This window comes from Pieris napi, chromosome 9 (genome assembly GCF_905475465.1).
Source record: "Pieris napi chromosome 9, ilPieNapi1.2, whole genome shotgun sequence".
Lineage (NCBI taxonomy): Eukaryota > Metazoa > Arthropoda > Insecta > Lepidoptera > Pieridae > Pieris > Pieris napi.
This window is the reverse complement of record NC_062242.1, coordinates 1,782,275-1,804,581: the sequence shown is the minus strand read 5'-3', so window position 1 is coordinate 1,804,581 and position 22,307 is coordinate 1,782,275. Positions and strand designations below refer to the sequence as shown.

General features: G+C 32.5%; 1 protein-coding gene across 1 annotated transcript in view; it reads right to left on the bottom strand.

Moving 5' to 3' along the window:
- Positions 1–15,030, bottom strand: part of LOC125052318 — a 37,808-nt gene extending 22,778 nt beyond the window's left edge. Inside the window, exon 1 of the mRNA XM_047653084.1 lies at positions 14,914–15,030. The gene's annotated coding sequence lies outside the window, so the exon portion shown is untranslated. The remainder of the gene's footprint in view (positions 1–14,913) is intronic.
- Positions 15,031–22,307: the final 7,277 nt, after the last annotated feature.

Below are 22,307 nucleotides of genomic sequence, written 5' to 3'. Positions count from 1 at the left end.
AAGTTACAAGCATTTCATATACATTTCTTTTTTTTGACGATTATAAGTGTACATTGCGTTACCCATATGATTAAATGATTTTTGACTTGACTTGACTTGATAACGCGTTTTTTCTAATAAGAAGGTAAACAGCCTTATGTGCCCAACACACGCTGTCGACTTTTTATGTCTAATGCCGGGGATTGATCCTACGACCCCAAGTCACTGCTCTTAAATGAATGCGGAAGATTAAACGATATTTAAAGTGCTATTATAAAGCCGCTTATCGTTATGCTATCGTTGGCTGTTTTTGCTAAACGATCAGAAACACGTTCCGCTAACGGTATATCAGTACGATCTCAGAAATTCCCGATCAATTGTTTGATAAGCTTTTGAAAGTACAACGGTTTTTGGAAATCTTTTGTTTTAGAAAGTCGTGAGGTAATTAGAAGATTATTATTACTTTATATTTTTTTTATATATAGTTTGTTAATTGATCAAGTATTTGTGGATAGTCCACTTATTAAGGTGGTAAATCATAGAACAGATTTTTTTTACTTATGTAATTTTAATGACGTTGAGGTTTATGATATTTTCCTTTGAAAAATTGTAATGTAGAGGGAGGGTAAAACTTGCCGAGAAGCCCGTTCTTCTTAGAACTAAATTGATGAATAAATGATTTTTTTTATTTGAATAAAAGATTGTATATATAAAACTATGAAATATAAAATAATACTTGCTTACATACCCAACAAAGATTAAATCGGGCTCTACACAAGATTCTTCATTTTCCCATGTTATTTTGATTAAATGAGCTGAGATCGACTTACACATAATTTAACTGTGGTATAGCATTCAATTGGTATATAAGTCAACATCTCTCAAAGCGACATTTAAATTTGAATGAAGTTTTAGACAATATTTCACAGAGAAATATTAACAATTCAACTGAATAGACGCGGACTACTTGACTGGAATTGTATATTTCGTGCGTGGGAAAGTTCTAGGCTATTTTCGTGCAAACTCAAAATATGCACTTATATGTACTACACTATACACAAGCCTAGATAGTCGTGAAGATAAGCGTATACAACTAAACATAAATAGTTGATCTTGTTATATTTGTATAACGAACAACAAAATTATTTTTGAAAAATCGTAAATACTTAGAGTAAGAAATATGAAAAGGCTGTGTGTTAGGGCAATGTATTATTAATTTTTCCTAATATTTTGTTTTTTCACTGGTCCATATTACTACCATAATCATATTAGGGACTCGAAACCTTAAAATTCGGTATTGTAAGTCATCCGCCTAAACTAACACAGATTGAGATTAAATATGAATTTATGAACAGTCAACACATGCAATACGTATTGTTTGTTTCAAATGTTAAAAAAATAAATCAGTGGCGCTACAACCTTTTTAGGTCTTGGCCTCAGATTTTTTAATCTGTTTCATGATCATTTTTAAATCTACGATTCGACGTTCGAGCAAATGTTAAATGCGCACATAGAAATTCCATTGGTGCACAGCCGGGGATCGAACCTACGACCTCAGGTATGAGAGTCGCACGCTGAAGCCACTAGGCCAACACTGCTCTGTTTCAAATGTTATATGGGAGAAAATAAAGAATTATTATTATATAGAAATTACCCTTTTTTAATCTTTGATTTGATTATATGTTCTGAACCATCACACATGTTACGACGAGGACAATAAAACACTTACGAAATATGTAAGAAACAATATATATGTCACCGTAAAATTGTAAAAACCGTTAGATTGTAATCCATCTCGCGAGATTGTAAACTGTCGAAAGATTGTCAACTCAACATACTGCTTGCAATTTAACGTATTATTATTCGGTAGTTATATGAAATTGTTGGAAAGTAAAATTAATCTGTAATTGACCAAAGAAGTTTGAATTTTAACTAAGTTAGTGTAGTGCAATCTACCGAATAATAATACCTTAAATTGTAAGCAGTTGGTTGAGGTTCACAATCTTTCGACAGTTTATAATCTCGCGAGATAGATTACAATCTAACGGTGTTTACAATTTTACGATAACATATACATAACAATATTATAAGAACTTAATTAATCAGGCACGGCGCATATTCATGAAACTTCCTTGCTATCAAAGCAGACCCAACAAACCCCGAGTGGACTTTTTATCAAAGAAGTTACATGGGTCCTCCAAGCGTCCGCGAATACACAAAAATAATGTTAATTTATAAATATCATTTAAATAACAATGCAAGGTTGTTAAAACGAAGCGAAAGGTCTCTATGGAGTTGGTGAAAATGCCCAAAATGTTTTTATCACAGTTTTATTGTAAACCCGTATTTATTAATCTAATTTATAAAATTCTCGTGTCACAACGTTCCCATACTCCTCTGAAACGGCTCGACCGATTCTAATGAAATTTTCTATGCATATTCAGTAAGTCTGAGAATCGGCTACTCTATCTTTTCATCCCCCTAAATGTTAAGGGTCCCTTAACATTTTGTACCCCTAAATTTTTTTTTTAGACAATTTTTTTTTGTTTGATTTTTTTTATGATACACCATACTACAATACATTCAACCCTTAATTTTCACCCCTCTAAGATCAACCTCTATTTTTTATTATACTAGATAGTTTTTTTATTGAACATGTTGCCTAGAAAATATTATAGGTACATGGCAAAACAACGTTTGACGGGTCAGCTAGTAATATACAAAATACAAATAATGTCAGCGAATTAATGCCAAGTTACAACTCCGCAAAGTGTAATTTAAAGCTAATATGTAATTCTCTCAACCTCATCCGTTGTGGTCAACAAACAGAAACATCAAGGGCTTAACGCCGGGAATTGAAATACACTGGAATTAATCCCGGAGTAATTTTCTCCATCTAATCATTCATTTAAAGGATAACACAGTTCTTATTAGAATATGTTATTATTCCACCTTTACGTTTATGTAAAATACACCTTGTAACACAAATAATTAGTAGTACAGATCAATTTTTTTGGATTCGCGAGCCCTTAGGCATTGAGAGTGTCCATGGGCGGCGGTATCACTTAACATCAGGTGAGCAAATATAAAAAAAAAAATACGCACCCGGCTAACCAGCCCATTATTTTACCGAGGAAGGAAGCATCCTTGAAACAGCTTCCGATTTATAGATTTCATTCGAAATCGTATATTTTATGAAATCTATTATTAAACCTAATGTGTGTATAAATAGATTTCATTTCGTACAAACACAAAATTAAGGAACAGTTTTACAATGAAAAACTTTTATAATATAACGGAAAAAAATTACTTTCTATCTGATTTATAAAGAATTAACTAGTAAAGCCTTTTTGGACGTTATTCAGAGGAAGGCTTGAGCGTGCGATTTTATACTCTGAGGTCGTGAGCTTGACTCTGAAAAAATGCACTTTTCTTGCTATGTGCACCGGCTCATACTTAATGAAACATCCTGAAACATGCCTTAGCCCCTAACTTGGACGGCGTGTATTAGCCGCAGAAGGCTGATCACCTACTTGCCTATTAAGAAAAGATATCAAGACAGTACTTAAAACCTCAGGTCAAGCAAGAGATAGAGCGCCATTGCAATTTTGGTATAATATATTTGCACCGTACAGTAACCCTGTAGCATTTTTTAAAAGGTAAATAGCGTTTTTTCGCAACGAATTCATATATAGTTGCTATAAATCCAAGGGTTTTGTTAAGAATCTTTTCGTTTTAATATGATATCATTCCAAGTCGAAAATTTCTAGAACATTTGACCTACATTGGGAGCCAATTCTGTTGCATCTTCGCAATTCTCTTGCTTTGCATTATATAGTAGTTTACGCTTGTTTAATTATTTTAGTAAGAGAACCTTAAAGTAAATTTAATAAAATATGTATAGGTTACAGGCGAAGGTAATTAAAAGGAAATAATAACAAAAAAGGTTTTTAACAATAATTGCAAATTAACGGAAAAACAAGAAACTCTTGTGACTTTCTCCTTATAACTAGAAAGATCAACCTATATAACTTTAGGTTGACAAAATTGAACCCGTAACTAGTACGGCTCTGGTTATCCAAAGTACAAGGTGAGCCTGGAAGGAAATGATGAAATAACAGCGCTAAAGCTCTGTTATGGAACAACTAGTGTTTTATCAGAAAAATAACATTACTCACTAAGCTATAGAGCTAATTATTATTTATTTATTTATTTACACTTCGTTACATTTATAGAAAAACAAATAATACATAAAAAAGTAAAAGGGATGCAATGCCATTAATTAATGACAAACCTCTGTAAGAAATGTTGATTTATTGAGGAGCTTAAAAGCTACTTAAAAATATCCAGCATCACTGGGAAAAACAGTTGCAAACAGTTTTAAAAAAGAAATATTCTTCAGTACATTGTACTCAACACTGAGTTGCAATTATTCTGACCTATTTACCAGAATGAGTAAAAGCTTCCATTAGTATCCCTGAACAATTTCATTTTTACTCGCCTTAGGTGGGATCATTTATTTACCGCGTTATGTGCACTGTCATTATTATGCGCTTATATACGGATTAGCATTCATCATGACTGATATATAATCATTTTAAAGCTAGCGAAACATTGCGCCGAGAGAGTTTAAAATTGTTATATTCATAGTGAAAAATATATAGTCCCAGGTTCAAAACCAGCAGAATTTTCCAAAATCGAACAAAAATAGAAACAAATATATTCGGTAGTGGGTAGTAATTTAATAAAAACCATTGTTAAGTGAATAAGTATTTATAGATAAGAAATTACTAGTAAATATTAAAATTGTAAATAACAATTTTTTATTTTAGAATATAAGTATTTTTTTAATAATAAATAATATATACTATAGAAAATGGATTATGGGTATATAATGTGGTGTAGTTTAATAAATAAATAAAAATATTGTAATATGTCAACGTAGTTCCAAGAGCTGTCAAACCATAACAGACTAGAGATTATCCGTACAGTTAGGGTAAAATTTAGAGTCGAGTTTCCTTACTATATAGTATGTAGATACAATTAAAGTCTTTAAAATCGAATATAACGAAATAGTTTAAACTCTGGTCAGCGTCGTCCAGTGCAAGAGAAATTTCGTATACAGTAGAACCTCTATAAGTCGAACATCAAGGGAGACGCCAAAAAATTCGAGTTATAGAGTTTTCAACTTATGGAGGATTTCGACTTAGGCGGATTTTGTTTCGACATAAAGAGTTTGAGGTTTATTCTTATAAATTTTGAGAGAGAGCAAACACGTGTTTCCATGAGTCATAAATTTATTATTGTATACTCCTAAAAATGTTTTCTAAGAAACAATAGTGTACTCACATTGTCGGCAAGTTCTTAAAGTCGGTAACTTATTTTTGTTCGAACAATAGAGATAATAAATTCCAAATGATCAAGTTGTAAAGGTTGTAAAATAAAACGTTCCTATGTTCGAGATACAGAGGTCAAATTTAATTTTTCGAGTTATAGAGGGAAAATATGTACCAAAATGGCTTGGAGGGACTCGGTGATTATTTCGATTAACAGAGGGTCAAGATTTCAAGTAATGGAGGTTTTGGTGTTTTAAGGGAAGGGAACAAAAATTTTTTTCGAGATTCGGAGGTTTTTGACTTATCGAGGTTCGACTTAACGAGGTTCTACTGTATTTGTATTTATTTGGCGCTTGATTAGGTCATATTAACTTTCTTTTCGAAATCGGATCGAACCTTTTCGGCTGTGAAATGACTTTTTTTATTTTCTGTGTATATATTATCATTATATACACATACTTTACTTAATATATACTTATATTATCATTATATAAGGGCAAAGGATCTGATATAATTTAGAAACGTATTCAAAGAAAGTTCAGTAGAAAGTTATTCAATATAACCTGGATGCATCATCATCACGGTAATAACAAAAAATGAAATTTTAAGGATCGTGAAAATAAAACTTTTATTTATAAAAGAAAATTCTCAGTGCTTTCCTATTACAACAGGGACCAAACATTTGTCCATCTCATGAATATTTTATTTGACACTGCTACAAAGAAATCTCGATTTTTCCGAATGCCAAATGACGTTCATACATTTTCAGTAAATGCGATTATTTTACTGAGGAAAAGTGTATGGTACAATATCTAGGTTTTAATAGGCATACTGTAGGGTTCAAATTAAAAACAAAAAATAGTTTAAATTAATTACGTCGAATTAAATATTTTTTTTTTAATTATTTAGTTTTCTTGGACACAGATTTCTGTATTTGTTCCTTGATATTTTTTTCTAACAATTAAGTAGGTGATCATACCATACGCATACAGTCGATTATGGTTCTAAGGCATGCCTTTCTTTGGTTCCTCACTGTGATTTGTGCGCTCGCACTTAATTGTACGCGAGAGTTTTAAATGCAAAAAAAGAAAGTCCATTGGTCACACAGCCGGGGTTCGAACCTAAGACCTCTGGTATGAGAGTCGCACGTTTAAGCCAACAGTTCTCTTAACTCTATTAATTGTTTATAGTTACCTAAGTTCAGCTGAACTTGGTGCACCCGAGGCGGGGTCATTAATAAAAATTAAATATCATTCCGAAGAAATATTTGCTTCAAATCTATAGGATACGGTACTTACTTAAAATAGTATGCATAGCTACTGACATTTCCCGCATTTTCATAATACATACTAATTAGCCTTTTGTCACGAAATCTACAGGTGTGAAAATTGCCTAATTATCTATAATTTCTCAGTGAATAACAGTTAAATTTTTCTCACAGTTATTAGAATGTTAACCGGGACAGTAAAGAAACGAATGTATAATGTTCTCTTCTCGTCTGTTCGTAATTCTAATTGAAATAGATAAAAAGATATCGATTACAATTAAAACTTCTTCCGCAAGCAAAGATTATCGCACTAATATATTACTACGCACTAATAAATTATTTGTAGATTTTTCTGCAATCCTGGTTGTTTTAATTTAATACTACCCAAATGTTTATTCTCGGCAAGGGAATGTTGGTGACCAGTTAGTTACCAGAGATCTTTTCAAATCCTGGCATAAACACCGCGGGCCTCTCTCTACAATTGCCATATACCATTATTTTATTGTCATATAATATTAATGAATTTACAACTCTTTACAACTTTCATTAGATAAATTAATAGTTAACGACTGACTCCATTATCTAAAATCACATAGTAATAACGAATGGATAGTTCTTGTCGTACATGTATGGACTAAATCCAGGACGTACTAGAGAATCTCCGCCAACTATATCGGGAAAACGGCGTGAAGATATATATAAGATAGCCTGGAAATGGAAATGGATAGGCCATACACTCCGTAGGGATGCCAATTCCCAAGCAGGCGCTTGATTGGAACCCGCAAGGAAAGCGGAAGCGTGGCCCTTCTAGACAAACCTGGCACCAGTTGCAGATGAGGAAAAGAGAGCCAGAGAGACTTGGAGCGAGGTGAAATACGAGGCTCAAGACCGAACGCGATGGAGACTCACAGCCCTCTAACCCATCAAGGGGTCAGGGGGGTAAGTAAAGCGTGAAGATATAAATAAATAAATGTGGTTATATCACTCCAATTATGAATGGGGCTTAATTCAATTCTAACACTCTAACATACTTTACAGCATTAGATAAAGTTCAAAGCCATGGTTATTTAATAATAACCATTATTTGTTCATACAAAGATTTGCATCAGACCCCATTAAATCAAATTTGAAATAAGTGATGTAATTTTTGAAATTGAATAATTATCGTTTCGAAACATCCGTAGGCCATTACAAAGACTTGCTACTAGCTGATATTAAATACATTTACATTAGCATTATGTACTTCTCCAACTTCTCTCAACGTTGGTAATGTAACATGGATTAATGGGATTGTAGCAACACATACAAACAACGGTTACACGGCGATGTTATACCCCGAATCGAACTAACATAGCTATTCCGATAAAAAAAATCAGTGGCGCTACAACCTCTTTAGTTCTGGGCCTCAGATTTTTGAATCTGTTTCATGATCATTTTTAAATGTGCAAGTAAGTGATCAGCCTCCAGTGACTGACTCACGCCGTCGACTTTTTAGCTCTAAGACATGTCGGTTCCCTCATGATGTTTTCCTTTACCATTTGAGCGAATGTTAAATGCGCACATAAAAAGAAAGTCCTCAGGAATAAGAGTCATACGCTGAAGCCACTAGGCCAACACTGCTTTATATTATTCGAGCAATTCCGATAGCTAAGGTAGCTCCACCGTAGTGGTGTCAGTCAGTGGTAAGACTGGCCGAGACACCTTCCTTCCTAAGTATTATTATATCATTAGAGTCAGAAAAAGAAACACATTTTACAATAGCTATTTCTCAAGTTTGTAACTCTGATACTTATCTAAGGTACTGTTCATGATTGGACATTATAATGTTAAGGGTAACTTGAAGCACTTGAACTATGAGCAGTGTTGGCCTTGCAGAAGTGGCTATATAAATCATTGTTTATACAAGTTTATATCACCTCAACGTCCGTCGTTCCACAAATGGGCGTTTCTTAAGCCAGTTTTTGCCGCGCACCACCACTATGTGGAACAAAGTGCCCACTGAAGTATTTCCGAACCAATTCGACTTAGTCTTTCAAGAAAAGAGCGTACCAATTTTTTAAAGGCCGGCAACGCACTTGCGAGCCCTCTGTGTATCACTTAACGGCGGTATCACTTAACATCAGGTGAGCCTCCTGCCTGTTTGCCTCCTATTACATAAAAAATAAAATAATAATAATATTTTATAACCAGATGATGATGATGACCCGGTTAACTTTGTATATATTTGTGTTAAAACGTAATACAATTTTTTTAAAACAGACCAAAGAGATGGGTCCTCAAATTACAGTGAATTACACAATCACACAATTACTATGAAAAAAATTCTGAATGCTATAAATAATTGAACAACAAACAAACCAGCTTTGAACAAGCTAAATTAGGAACTGGACTAATTGATAGATAGTTATTTTAGCCCAGTCCTTTTCCATTACCTCTAAAAGTTTTCGTTAAAAACCACAACCATAAAAATATTCCAACGTCAAAAAGTATGAACTTTTGCGGTATATTTCAACCGAGCCAGTCGTAAACATGTTCCGTTTTTGTTGAACCAAGTCATTACAGGCTCTACGTGTTCCTATTATACCTCGACCACACCGCTTTTTTATTCCCGATGCATTTTACAATAATTCTTATTCCAATCTCCGTGTTATTATGGACTCAGTGCGATTCTCAACTTTGAGGTTGGAATCTCCGCACTAAGTGCGCAATTAACACTAATGTAAGACTCAGAGTCGAGACTTATCTATGACTACGTCAAAATTACATATGTTGAATAGGGGGAGGGGGGGGCATAAGAATTTCAGAAAGGCTATGATGGGGCATGGCACACAAAAAAACTGGTCCATAATAGACAACGAATGAGTGGCAGATGCGGCATATTCCTACAAAAATAATTAATGAAATACACATAGAACTTGCCAGGAGTTAGAATGATCCTACATATTGAATACATTCTAGTATGAAGCCAGTCGTAATATGTACCTGTTATTATACCGTGGCGGTTGTCACTTCAAATCTCTCTCTATTATTAATATTGAAACTCATAATAATAAAACTTTATTACTAATTAATATGTAAACAAATGTAATTCGAAAACAAAAAATATAATGCCACAACTGGTCAACCATTTTGTTTCATCTTTCTGGCAGCGGTTTATTCTTCGATTTGTATAATTTGAGGTTAAAACTGACTACGATAAAAAGTTTTACTGTTTAGTTTCTTGTTTACGAAATATATTAGCATAGTATATGTATTACATATCTAAAATGCTTATAATTTAATATATAAGTATAACTTGTATTCATAATTTTCTTAATACTTTGTATTAATAAAAATTATTAAAAAGGGAATTAAACAAATTTAAAAAGTTTGGTCCCTGTGGCAGTGTACCTTTAACGCTGGCAGCATTTCCTCGCTGTATTGCGATACTGATTCGTTGAGCCAGGAATGCACCAGCTCTGGGGTCATCGGTACTATCTACCAGGCGACAACTTAAATCTTTAATAAGCGTGTGTGCACTTGAACCCCACGGCCCAAGAATAAAATCTAACTTTAATCTAATTTTTAAACGACTATTCCATCAATAATAAAACGATATTTCCCAACCAATTCTAGTATCTCACAGACCATAAAAACTGCTTGTTAAAACAACAATTGTGATAGAATAAAAGCGCTGAAATATTCCTCGCAAACAATGACTTTACAGAATTGTATAAACATGACTATTGTACAGACCTATATCTAATTGTTACGAACCGCTCCAATCATTTCCAATGCAATGTTTCAGGAAGCGTATTTTCAAATAAGCTTTATTCAGTTATTAGAAATATTGAGTTTCTATTTAATAATATATAGTGTGTTTATTATAACTGTACATAAACCATTAATAACAATCAATATAATACTTGAATCAAAATTACAGAAGAAATAAGAAAAATCGTTTTATAACTTGGCAATAAGGTAGTAATTAGTCTGCTCTGAATTAGTTTTAAAAGTTGCCTTCGTGTCGGCATTAATTATCGTGCTTCTATCTACCAGAGTCTTACCTATAAAAGCCAACAGTGGTTTCTCTAAAGTTTACGTTAACCACAGTATATAACTAAGAAGCCATATATATTGTTTTGTAGCTATTTAAAATTGTTTCTAAGTCAAATGAAAGATACTGCCCACGATACTGTATACCCAAGAGCTTTTATGCAACTTTTTTTCAATTACATGTTATAGGTTTTTCTTCTAAATTTCATAGGGATTATCCTGGACTACAAACAATACTTTATTTTGCATTTTTAAGGACCGTTTAAGACGAAAGGACTGCCTAATACGCGTCTTAAAAACTGGACGTTTTTAATATATAACAAAAATACGGAGCCGAATAAAACGGTTAAATTTAACTAATTAAAGTTCCATTTTTAAATATGTTGAGTCTTAAAAAACGAATTATTTAAAAAGAGCAGTAATAACTGGGAATTCGAAGCAATTACACGTAAAGAGGTCAAGCGATGGAGACCGCGGAGTCAACAATGTATATTAAACTAACGAGCCCTACAAACCTTATCTTGGACATATTGTGCCATCTATTGGATCAAATTATTATTACTATGAATCTAATAAACTCCATACAAAAGATATTTTCCTTGTAGGATTCAATCAGGTTAATCAGCTCAAATCTATTCTGTAACATTTGTTCGCATAATATTTGTACACAATAATGTCAGATTTTGACAGCTCGAGGGCATGTAACATACAAGTATTTTCGTACTTCTACGTAGCGTTTCTGGTATACGCTACTTAATAGAAAAGTTTATCTTTACAGTATTTGGGTCAAAATTTCTGTACGATCTGTAAAAAAAAAACAGAATCTTAAAAGATTACGAAACAAAACAACAAAATTAAACTGTATTTTCAAATATCCTTATTATTTTCCAACGTAAATACATTTTGACGGACAATATAATTGGATAAAGTCCATTTCATTTATCTTTTTTCCATTATTATTTTCTGAAAATAACATTAATAATATCGAAATACACTACAAAAGTATCGCAAGTAATTAACACGTTATAAATCACATAAGGAAGCTTATTGGAAGCTTGACAAATCGGAACTGACCTAATTTTTATAACCTGCAATGCAGCAGCCTACAATAAAAATCCGCAGACGGATTTAATATTTTCATTCCTATCTTTTATTAGCTTACTTTCTATCTCTCTCTATCTATTGGTGGAGTAACTTTAAAAGGTCATGCAATTATTTGTGCTTCTGTATCTCTTTTTATGTTAGTTAATTTATATTGTTAATATTGCTGAAGTATTTCCGTACCAATTCGACTTAGGGTCCTTCAAGAAAGGAGCGTACCAATTCTTAAAAGGCCTTCAACTCGCGAGCCCTCTCAAGTGTCCATGGGCGTCGTAATCACTTGATGAGCCTAAAATTAAATTAAAATAAATACAATAAAGCTACTGTGCTTCGAACATATCTTTCTTCATAGTAGCAGTTACTAAGTTAACAATTATGGTATAATTTTTATTTTAGTAACTGCTACCATTTTTTTTCTTTATTTAGTTCTTGCTATTTTTATAACTGTTTCTCTGTATCTCAAATAACGCACAACGGACCAAATGTCGCGTCTGATACACCGACGAACGGAACCGAACGACACTACACTTTAAATAAAAAACTAGCTATGTATCTGTAAAGTTTTGTCTCTATATCGTTTATTCAAAAACCAATCGCTTCTGTGAAACGAACGTAGGGTACGTATATGTCGTACCGAACCGAAGCTTTCAATTTCCGAGGAAACAATGTATCTTGATATACACAGATAACCTACCAGCCATAAACAAAACACAATCATCAAAGTAGTATCGATATACATATGTCTGTAATAAACATTAGTTTGAATACAAAATATTAAACATGTACCTGATCATTGCTCAGGCGTTGTACAAATAGTAAAAAGATTATTATCAATGCAATTAATTCCTTACATGACGTATCATACCGGTCTGACCGGCGAATAAGGAGCGATGATCGTTACATAACGATAAAAGATTCACACGACAAACTGACCTTACTAGACCTTACCACTATTTACATGTCAGTGACTTGTTCTACACAAGGTAGCTTTTTATAGCCGTTCTATTTGCGTTGATTTTCACCGGATATTAATGTTAAGACAATCGAACGTAACGCTTTTGAAGTGAAACTTCTTTAGGCGCATGAAGGTAAAATTTTTACGGATACGTCACGAAGATGTGCAGCGTTTTTGTCGAAGAAAAGGGAGAGACCGATTGAGAGAGAGTGAGAAGGGTGAATTACCTTGTAGAAATCATACGAATTTATGAAATATTAGTACATATTTTATATTTATGCAAAATAATTTAAGAAATCTCAAATTGTAAATTAAAATGCCACGTGTATTAATTTTCGACACATTTAATACTCTAATGACAATTACATTCATTAAATTCCTAACATATCTTCCTTTTTCCCTCCCTCTAAATCTCGGAAATTTTTAGATTTGCTAACAGGAATTTCTCAATCCGACGCTCACTGCAATTGATTTCTTTTGAACAAGTGGTCCATGATGAACCTAAAGATGTCAAGCGAATTTAAGTCAGAAACAAAGCGATTTGAGTATTTCCAATTATTCCTATTAAAAGCAAGTTTGTTTGATAAGTAATCTAAATTGCTAGAATATTAAGTTGGCGCTTGGTAGATAGTACCAGTGACATCAGAGCTGGTGCTTTTCTCGCTCATTGAATAAGTATTGCAATACAACGAGGAAATGCTGCCAGCATTAAAGGTACCCAGGGACCAATTTTTAAAAAAAAATTATCTTTCTTTTACCAATTTTTGTTATTATTACTATGTATTAATCTACATATATATATTCGAATATTGTAGTAAAATAAAATAATAAGTTATTAGAACAATTAATAAATATGTATATTATTATGTGTCAAATATCAGTAAAGTACTAAATCAGTCTTAAATAGACAAAGCATAAAAACACTGAGACAGAAAGAGATGAATTACATGACTGTAATAGAACTTAATATTTTTATAGTTAAGATGAATTACAGTGTATTTGCTCTGGCCTCTAACACGAAGCGATATTAGATAAAGCTTACTAAATTCTACATTTACGAGCCATAAACATAACTGAGCTTAACAGGTAAAACATTTTAGCGGAAAGTATCTAACCAAGTAAGAACCAAATGGTATAGGTACTGTTACTGACAATTAAACTCCGAAGTAAATATGAGACCAAAGAAGAATAAAAGAGTATAAAATTGTAAAACCTGTATTGTTAATGCGACGAAAAGTATTAACAACTTAGAGTCGTTCATTAAGGGTTAATGGTTACTTAATAAGGTTCTATTTTGTACATGATAAAAGGAAAAAGTGAGTACAATAATTATTTGGATCATATTAGTAATAGATACCAATGCATGATTGCTGCATCAACATTGCGCAAGTCAAATCACAGTTGATAGGTTTATAGTTCACCATAGCTATCATAGGAAACTAAAAAGCTCTCTCTCTATCCTTCATAAACTCAGTTGCGTTGTAGTCTGTCAGCTTTTAACTGAGTTTCAAAGTTATGTATTCCGTGCATAATTAATGTTATATTTACTAAGATTTTTTAGTTCTACATATTCAATAGAGGCAAAAATAAATTCTTAAATATTTTGAAATAAAATCCGCCGGTCTCGTTTGTCTTGAACGCGATCAACTCAAAACTACTGAACAGATTGGTACGACACTTAAAGAGATTTAGATAAAATACATGAACTCCACGCGGGCAAGCTATTGTTAAATTAAAGTAATAATTACTTCAAATCGTTTCAAACAGTTCACGACTGTTAAGAAATATCTATCGAAACCGATAATTCGATAAATATACTCACATACAATAAAATTAAAATAAATAATAATAATTAAAAATAATCAATAATCAATAAATCTTATACAGTTTTCTTTTAGCTATGAAGCATAAATAACTCTTGATAAAACTTAATTAAATTTGAAAGGATTTGTAGATAAACAAAAAAAACATGCCATTTACTACCCTACTTCAAATAAAGCTAATTTTAAAAACCTAATCTATGATTCGTTTCGACTCCAAATGACCATTTATAGATTTTATAAACGTGTAGATTACTATGAATTAAAAAGCTTATAATCGTCAAGTCTATTAATTTTGTTTATCTTGTAAATATATATATTAGGACAAATACACTATAAATGAATTACACGAATCTGAACTTCACATTGAACTAAATTAAACAAAAAACGATTTTTCAGAGGATATAGTAAAAAACTTACCAACACATCAATTTCTTAGCACAAGTTTAAAATAAGCGGTCCACGAATAGCGGTATGACACGAGCTTTGCCGAGAAAAGGCTGCGATCTACTGACGCCCTGCAAGCCTCCATCACTGTTCTCCCCTGTGACAAGCGATTTATCATATCCTAAACATTCTTGCAACGCCGAATTCGATGTCACTGACCGCGTAACGTTGCGAAAAATGTTTACGAATTAAATATGTGACCTAGTGATGAAAATACAATATATAAATCAAAATTATTTAACGGATATTAATGTAAATTACATTATTTACATAATATCTCGCGTACTTTACTTGATGTTGTATTTAAAAGTAGATACTCGCACAAAGCTTAGATAATAAATAGTGTAAGTTCTAAAACACAAATTTTACACACGCACATGTCAATTATATTATACGTAAGTATAACATAAGAAAAGCAAGGGAAAAAATTAAACAAGCAACCAAAATAGAAATAATAACTAAATCTAAATTGAAATTTAAACCCCATTAAGAAATTGATAAACAAAGTTTCGGTAAGTGGGAAGATTGTTGTAAAATATATCAATATAAGTAATTAAGTTGTAAGAGCAAGATTACAGCTTAAAATATTAGAATATTGATTACATACATAATAAATCCAAGGAAGTTTTTAAACTTAAAAAAACTAATGAATATGATTGTAATGCTTCAATAAAAATAAAAATAAATTATTTTGATAAAGATAAAGGTATATTTGGGTCTTGCATATGTCAAACGTCACATAGAAGGTTTGACAGGCTTTAAACTGTATAAGTTTTAAGACGTACTATTTACTTATAATGAAAATATTAGGTTTTTATTGAAATTCAGACAACTTTAACCTTTGAAAAGGTTTTCGGACTCACACTTCAGACTTCAGACTATTCCATTACAAAGTAGTATTAAATTTAAAAAATGTTAAATATTTCGTTTCTTTTTTGTAATTTTTACAAGTGTGTGTGTTTTTATTGTCTTTTTCGAGTTGTAAGTTGCAATACTCATTAGCGGAGAAATCCACCAAATAATAAGAAATGAAACCTTTGGACCCGAACTTTACATTTAAATTTCGATTGTGTACCACAAATAAATTCAAGCGTAAAGGCCCATTTACATGATGCCATTTTCTTGCCTGTAGCATACAATTATATCAACGCAATAAATGAATTGCATAGTCTAAACAAAACGTAACATTCTTGATCAATGGGAAAAGTTTCCTTTCAAAACTATTATTGATGTAAACAGCACGTACAATAATTTCTTACGCAATTCTTGTACGCAATTATCTCTTCATTTGCAAACATGAGTGCAGTGAGTGAGGGTGTGTTAAATTAAATTAAATAAAAATTTAATAAATTAAAAATTAATTTAGTCTAAATTTTTTATTTTGTTTGTTATTTCCTTCAGTCCGAAACCGTCAACTTCAAATTCCTGTGAAAATGCTACTAGCGCAGCATTACGTGCATCGGTTCTTATAATTTACATTTTCGGTATCCCATAAACACTCATGACTGCGATAAATCTCAATGAACTTTATTATATCAGCAGAACTGAATTTAAACACCTTTTTACTCATATTCATACCTCTCTGTTGGATGGTTCTAATCTTTTAAGAAGACTGAGCTCTGGTGGTGAGGGTCTATTTTAAAAAAAACAATAATAATTTATGTTTATAAAGAGCCAAAGATGTTACACTATCTGCGTCTAGAATAGAAGTACTAAAAACAAAAAACAGAAACTATCTTTTTATATAAAATTCAAACAGGTATTACATATTTATATTCTTAACTAAAACTTTTTCTTTACATGTGACAAGTGTTACCTGCCTTTATTACATTAATATTTACATATTCAAACTCCAACACTCTTCTAAAATATTTAAGACTTGAATGAAAAATTTGTCAATGCAAATACGTGCAATACTTGCACGAAAGCGCCATTTAATGGTATAGGCACGTACAAGCCTGTGTTTAGACAAGACAATACTAGAAAGCAATAATCTCCTTAAAATAGTTGCATTGGTGTAAACAAAAGGCATGTGCAATTATTTCCTTGTCAATACTTGAATACAATAATTGCATTCAAGTTTTCAAGTGTAAACAGTTGCATACAATTCTTGAACGGCAATTATTGCGCTTCATTTATTGCATTCAATTATTGCTCTGGTATGTACAAGAAAATGGCATCATGTAAATGGGCCTTTAATGTCAATAACCCAGTAATGCGCCAAAAAAGTATAAGATAGAGCAAATTCGTTGCAATTGTAAATTATATCTTCGCGGTCCAAGGGCGTTGAACTGGCACCCATTGATGTGTGAATTTATTGTAAACATACGCAAACCATAACTTGCTCGACCACTTACTAATGAATGGCTTATATGAAAATCCTGTTGAGTAAAGTTGCGTAGCTCAAAATAAAAGTCGTGTGTCAAATATTGACATTGACATATATATTTCCAAATGCACAGTTTAGATTTGTTATATACAATTGTTTTTTGTTATCCTAATATTCTAAATTTCTTCTGTACCATTGATCGAAACCCCTTCACTGGTTAAGGCTTTATCCAGCTTTTTCAAAATATCCATGGCTTTCTTTCTCCATTCGCTTCCTACTAACGCATCTATATCTTCTTTCCACCTTTTTTTCTCCACCCCACCCATTGCCACATGACATATATATTATAGACATTAAAACACCTATATAGAAAGGCTTTTTACCACAGAACACTTAAGAAGTATCTAATAATTTCGTAATTTAACAGAATTACGAAATATTACTCTATATAATAAAACGATGTTTCTATGTTATAGTTAATGCTTATGTTTATGCATTAGGAACATTAGTTTTGTTTAAAATCAAAGTTAATTAATCATAATTGCAATAAAAGCCTTTAAATATTACGAAATCTTGATAAAAAATTCTCTTATCTGTTCTTATATATTCTAAGGATTGTATTGTTGTCTAAAGAATAGGCAAATTCTCAAATTGCTATTAATTGATCGACCTAAGGAATGCATACCATTTAATCCAATGTAATACCCATCTCAAATTTCAATAGTGCATGCCAGTCAAGTTCCAGGGCATTAGGTCATTGGAAATGCACAAGATTTTCTCCTTATGACTCATTACGGTCTATTTAAATTCATTGAACAGATTTAAATAAATTATGTAACTTATAACTGAAACATCTTGAATAGCTGACGTAGTTTAATTTATTTTAATGTCCCAAGGAAGAACGCCTGCTGTTGATAAACTCGTTATAACAAAACATCTTCGAAAACTTTACCGAATTAAGTTTTATTTATTTCAATGTCTCAATGAAGATCGCCTGGTATAATAATAAGCTGGGTAAGCTCGGGTTTTAATTTAATAACACAATTAGTTTGACGCGGCCGTCCTGTATCATTCTAATGGGGCATGACACCGACAGATTGTCTTGTGGCAATGAATTCAATTATTGTTCTTTATAGGCAAGTGAGCCTTCTTTTCCTGACACTAACAGTGTTAGTAGTAACTAAATGTTTGAGACTTTTTGTTAATTATATGGAAAGGATCCATAAGAATGTCTGACTGACTGGCTGTATTTAAATGACCTGAAGGTGGAGAGTTTAACCACTAGATTACTGCTCTAATCACATCATAGAATCAATGTATAAAACCCAGTATGATGAGGATTGTGGAAGCACAGATATTATCCAACGATTTATGTCTTGGCACTGACTTCCAAAAGAATGTAATAGGATCTTAGTATCCCTTTTATATATAATAAATTGATTAGCACTGTATACATTAAATGTATTATTACATTACTACATTAAGCATTAAACTTATTTTATATTAAGACATTTTCGTACATTGTTATGTCAGTTTTTTGTTAATTTTCATATTTCGATATTCTAGTGTGTATTACCTATTTCATTCAACGCAAAAGACGACCACATCTACAACTTGTAAATTATAAATGCAACTCATCTCTATACATTTCCTCTATTCACTAAAACCTTTGTCCATTTATAAAGCTCCCATACAATTTATAACAATGCCATCTCATCGTCGCTTAGTTCAATAATGTTGTGGTCGGAATATTGATGAAGAAAGTTGTGGAAAGGCCCGCGAAAGGCATTTAAAATTATAATATTTTGTCGGAAGTAGGTTGTAGGACATTTAAGGATGTATGTTATTGTTTATAGTGGGAACAAATATGGCACGTGTAATATTTGTCATTCATTCTTCAATGTAAGGTAATGTGAGGTTTCCGGGATAAGTAAAGTAACTGATATTATACATTGTCTATTCCCTTCGACCTTTGAGCTCTAAAATCAGACTACCTCAGATGTTCCACATTAAACATCTAAGTGAATACCCGTTCTGTGTGTAAAATGTTTGTTTACCCTACACTCCGAAGAGATTCCAATTATATCCTTAAGCATGCGCTTGATGGCAACCCACAGGGAAAGCGGAAGCTTGGCCGTCCCAAGCAAACCTGGCATTGTACGAAAATGAGGCAAAGAGAGCTGGAACGACAGGAACAGATTTTCATAAATTGTAACTAAGAACCAATCGTGAAAAGAAAAAGTCAACAAAAGTGTCCAAAGATGGTTACAGATAAAAAAATCATCTTTCGACACTTTAATATCAACGCGTTCTGAGTTTTTTTGGGCATGTAACACACAGAAATCCAGAAAGTTTAGATAAACTTATCGTGGCTGGCAGAGTGTACCACCAGACCTCGAGGCCGGTCGCCTTCTCGCTGGATCGATCAAGTAAATAACCTTACAAGGTCTTAACCATCACCCAGGCGCAGGGGCTTGCCGAATACAGGGAGAGTGGAGGAAGTTGTGCCGTACCACTAACACAACCTTCAGAAATTTAGAGTGCGACTGAAGCAAAACAAAGAACCAGATTAAGTCAACTTTCTAATAATAAAAACACATCATTGAGTTAATTTAGAAGCTACAGATTTTCGCGTGACGATGAAAAACCCTACTTACCTTTGTAATAACACAAACTAATCTAAATCCATAATGTGATTAGTTTGTAATGTGAATGTTTTATCCCAGATAAATAAACGAAACAAAACATTGAACGTAAACCTCCGATCCTTGCTTAATCGGATTAAAAAGTTAAAAATGATCACCGTGACTGTAACGAATCGCCAGGACATAAGCACAAATGGAATTTCAAAAACCGGAATCTCAGTTCGTATTCTAGAACTCTTTCAAAAATCAAATCTTTAAATCTTATTTTAAAACGCTTGTATAATTGTTATGACTTGTGATATACGGGATGTAGTTGCTAATAACTTAAACTTTCAAAGTTTCTTTAATCTCACTTTATCTGGAATAGTAGTGAAATCCTGGAAGAGATCGCTCATATTAAGCGATAAAGAAACCAATTACACTCAAACTAGAGATGAGCGTGATTTCTTTGTATTCTTGTGAGAAAAAGTAAAAATGAATTTATTCTGAAACAACTTCAAAATACATTTATATTTTCACGTGTTTTGTGTTAGCTTTTCTGTCTATGGACCGAACTAGATAATCGATAAAGTGATTCAGCCAACAGCGAATTGCTCCCACAGAGTATAGTCATAACATATTTTTTCCGACATGCAAAAAATCTTCTTACGTGAGTGTTATAAAGTAATCAATGCTATATACATACCTATAACAGCAAATAAAAAAAAATTAAAGGTTTTAAAATTCCATTTACTTATTCCCAAATCAAGGGCCTATGGTGTAGAGCGTAACAATAGATAGAATTTAATATTAAAAACGTAATTTAACTAAAATATACATCGTATCAATGCAGAGAGGTAGTGCCTGTTACCCTGCCATAGGGCCCAAAACTATAAATTAAAATTAGCAGTAACCATTGTGTTATACATAAACTAAATATAGTATTTGTTTGAATGATTGAAATTGTTTTTATAAAAAAATCCGCCGACTCTGCGACCCAAAGAGAACATTCCACCACTTCCCGCTGTCAACTGCCGCGTTGCGGTTAGTTACAGAAGTCTTCCTTGGACTTTTGAATCCAGTATTACATTAGTATTTTTACTTATATTAAAATATATGTATTTCAAAACCATAGAGTGTCCATAAATAGAGTACATGATGTGTTATTTTAAAGAGTTTAAACCTGTGGTTCCTACTTAAACATATACAGGTAAAAAAAGACAAAATTTTATAGCTCATATTGGTGAATTACCGTACTCTTATTCATACTCTGTGGTTATGGAGCGCATTTGACTATTGCATCTTTACTGTAATTGAAAGCCATCAACATAAACGATGTTTCGTAATCAAAGCTCACCGTTAAAGTCTCTGACACACTGAGAGCATTTGACTGTAGGAATATTTGAATAATGTTCAAAAATCAACAGTAATAAATCGAAAATATTAGGTACAAATGAAAAACTAAAGAAGTAATCAGGGTCGTTAATTACGATTACTTGACTCTAAGTCGGTCGATAACTCATTGATAACTAACTTTCTATGGATATAAAACTATTATTAATCCATTATTTCTATAAGAATAACTTTTATCAGTCAATTTATAAAAGGTAAAACTATATATATTTAAGACTGTTTTTCGGTATTTTGTAATTAAATTACTCCTTGAGGCTAATATTAAAGTTGTTGTAAGTGTGGATGGGCGATAGGTAGACCTTTATTTAAAGTGCCCGATAGATCATTTGCCAACGATCCCAAAAAAATCCTTCAGAAAATATTATAGGCGAATACCAAGCCTGTCGACTACGTTGGCTGAGGCACCTTGAGGGCATGGGGATCGAGCGGTGAAGAAAGCATAAATTGCCCAGTTGTTGGTGACCTATAGCACTGCAGGTAACGCTAGATTGACAGACAGGTTGGAGGTTCGTTTTACAACAAACTACCAAGCGAAATTAGAGAATTATCACTGAATAAATTCAAATAATCTTTTATAAATTTGACGATTATTTAAATGATGCTTGGAATTGATTTGATCCAGTTCAAACAATTTGTATGGCTCAAAACTTGGCGACTAAAAAGAGTGGCGGAGAGTTTCTTGCCAGATCTTCTTGCCCGCTCTACGCCTTTAACCTGCGAACTGGTAGTAAATGTAAATTAAGAATAAATTTCACAACTTTTCAACTTTCAAAATTTTATTATTACACGAAATGTTCCCGGTGAGAGACGACCTTAACATCGCTCGTGACATGGGCTGTAGCAATTTTAAAAAATTACACTCGCAAAGCTTACCTTTCAATCTGGCCCGATTTCTTGTTTCCTTATTTTGTAAGTATGCAATCCTACATCAATCTTTTGTTATCTGTAGGTATATGATGAGGATATACATGCGACTGCGACACATTTACGACATATTATTT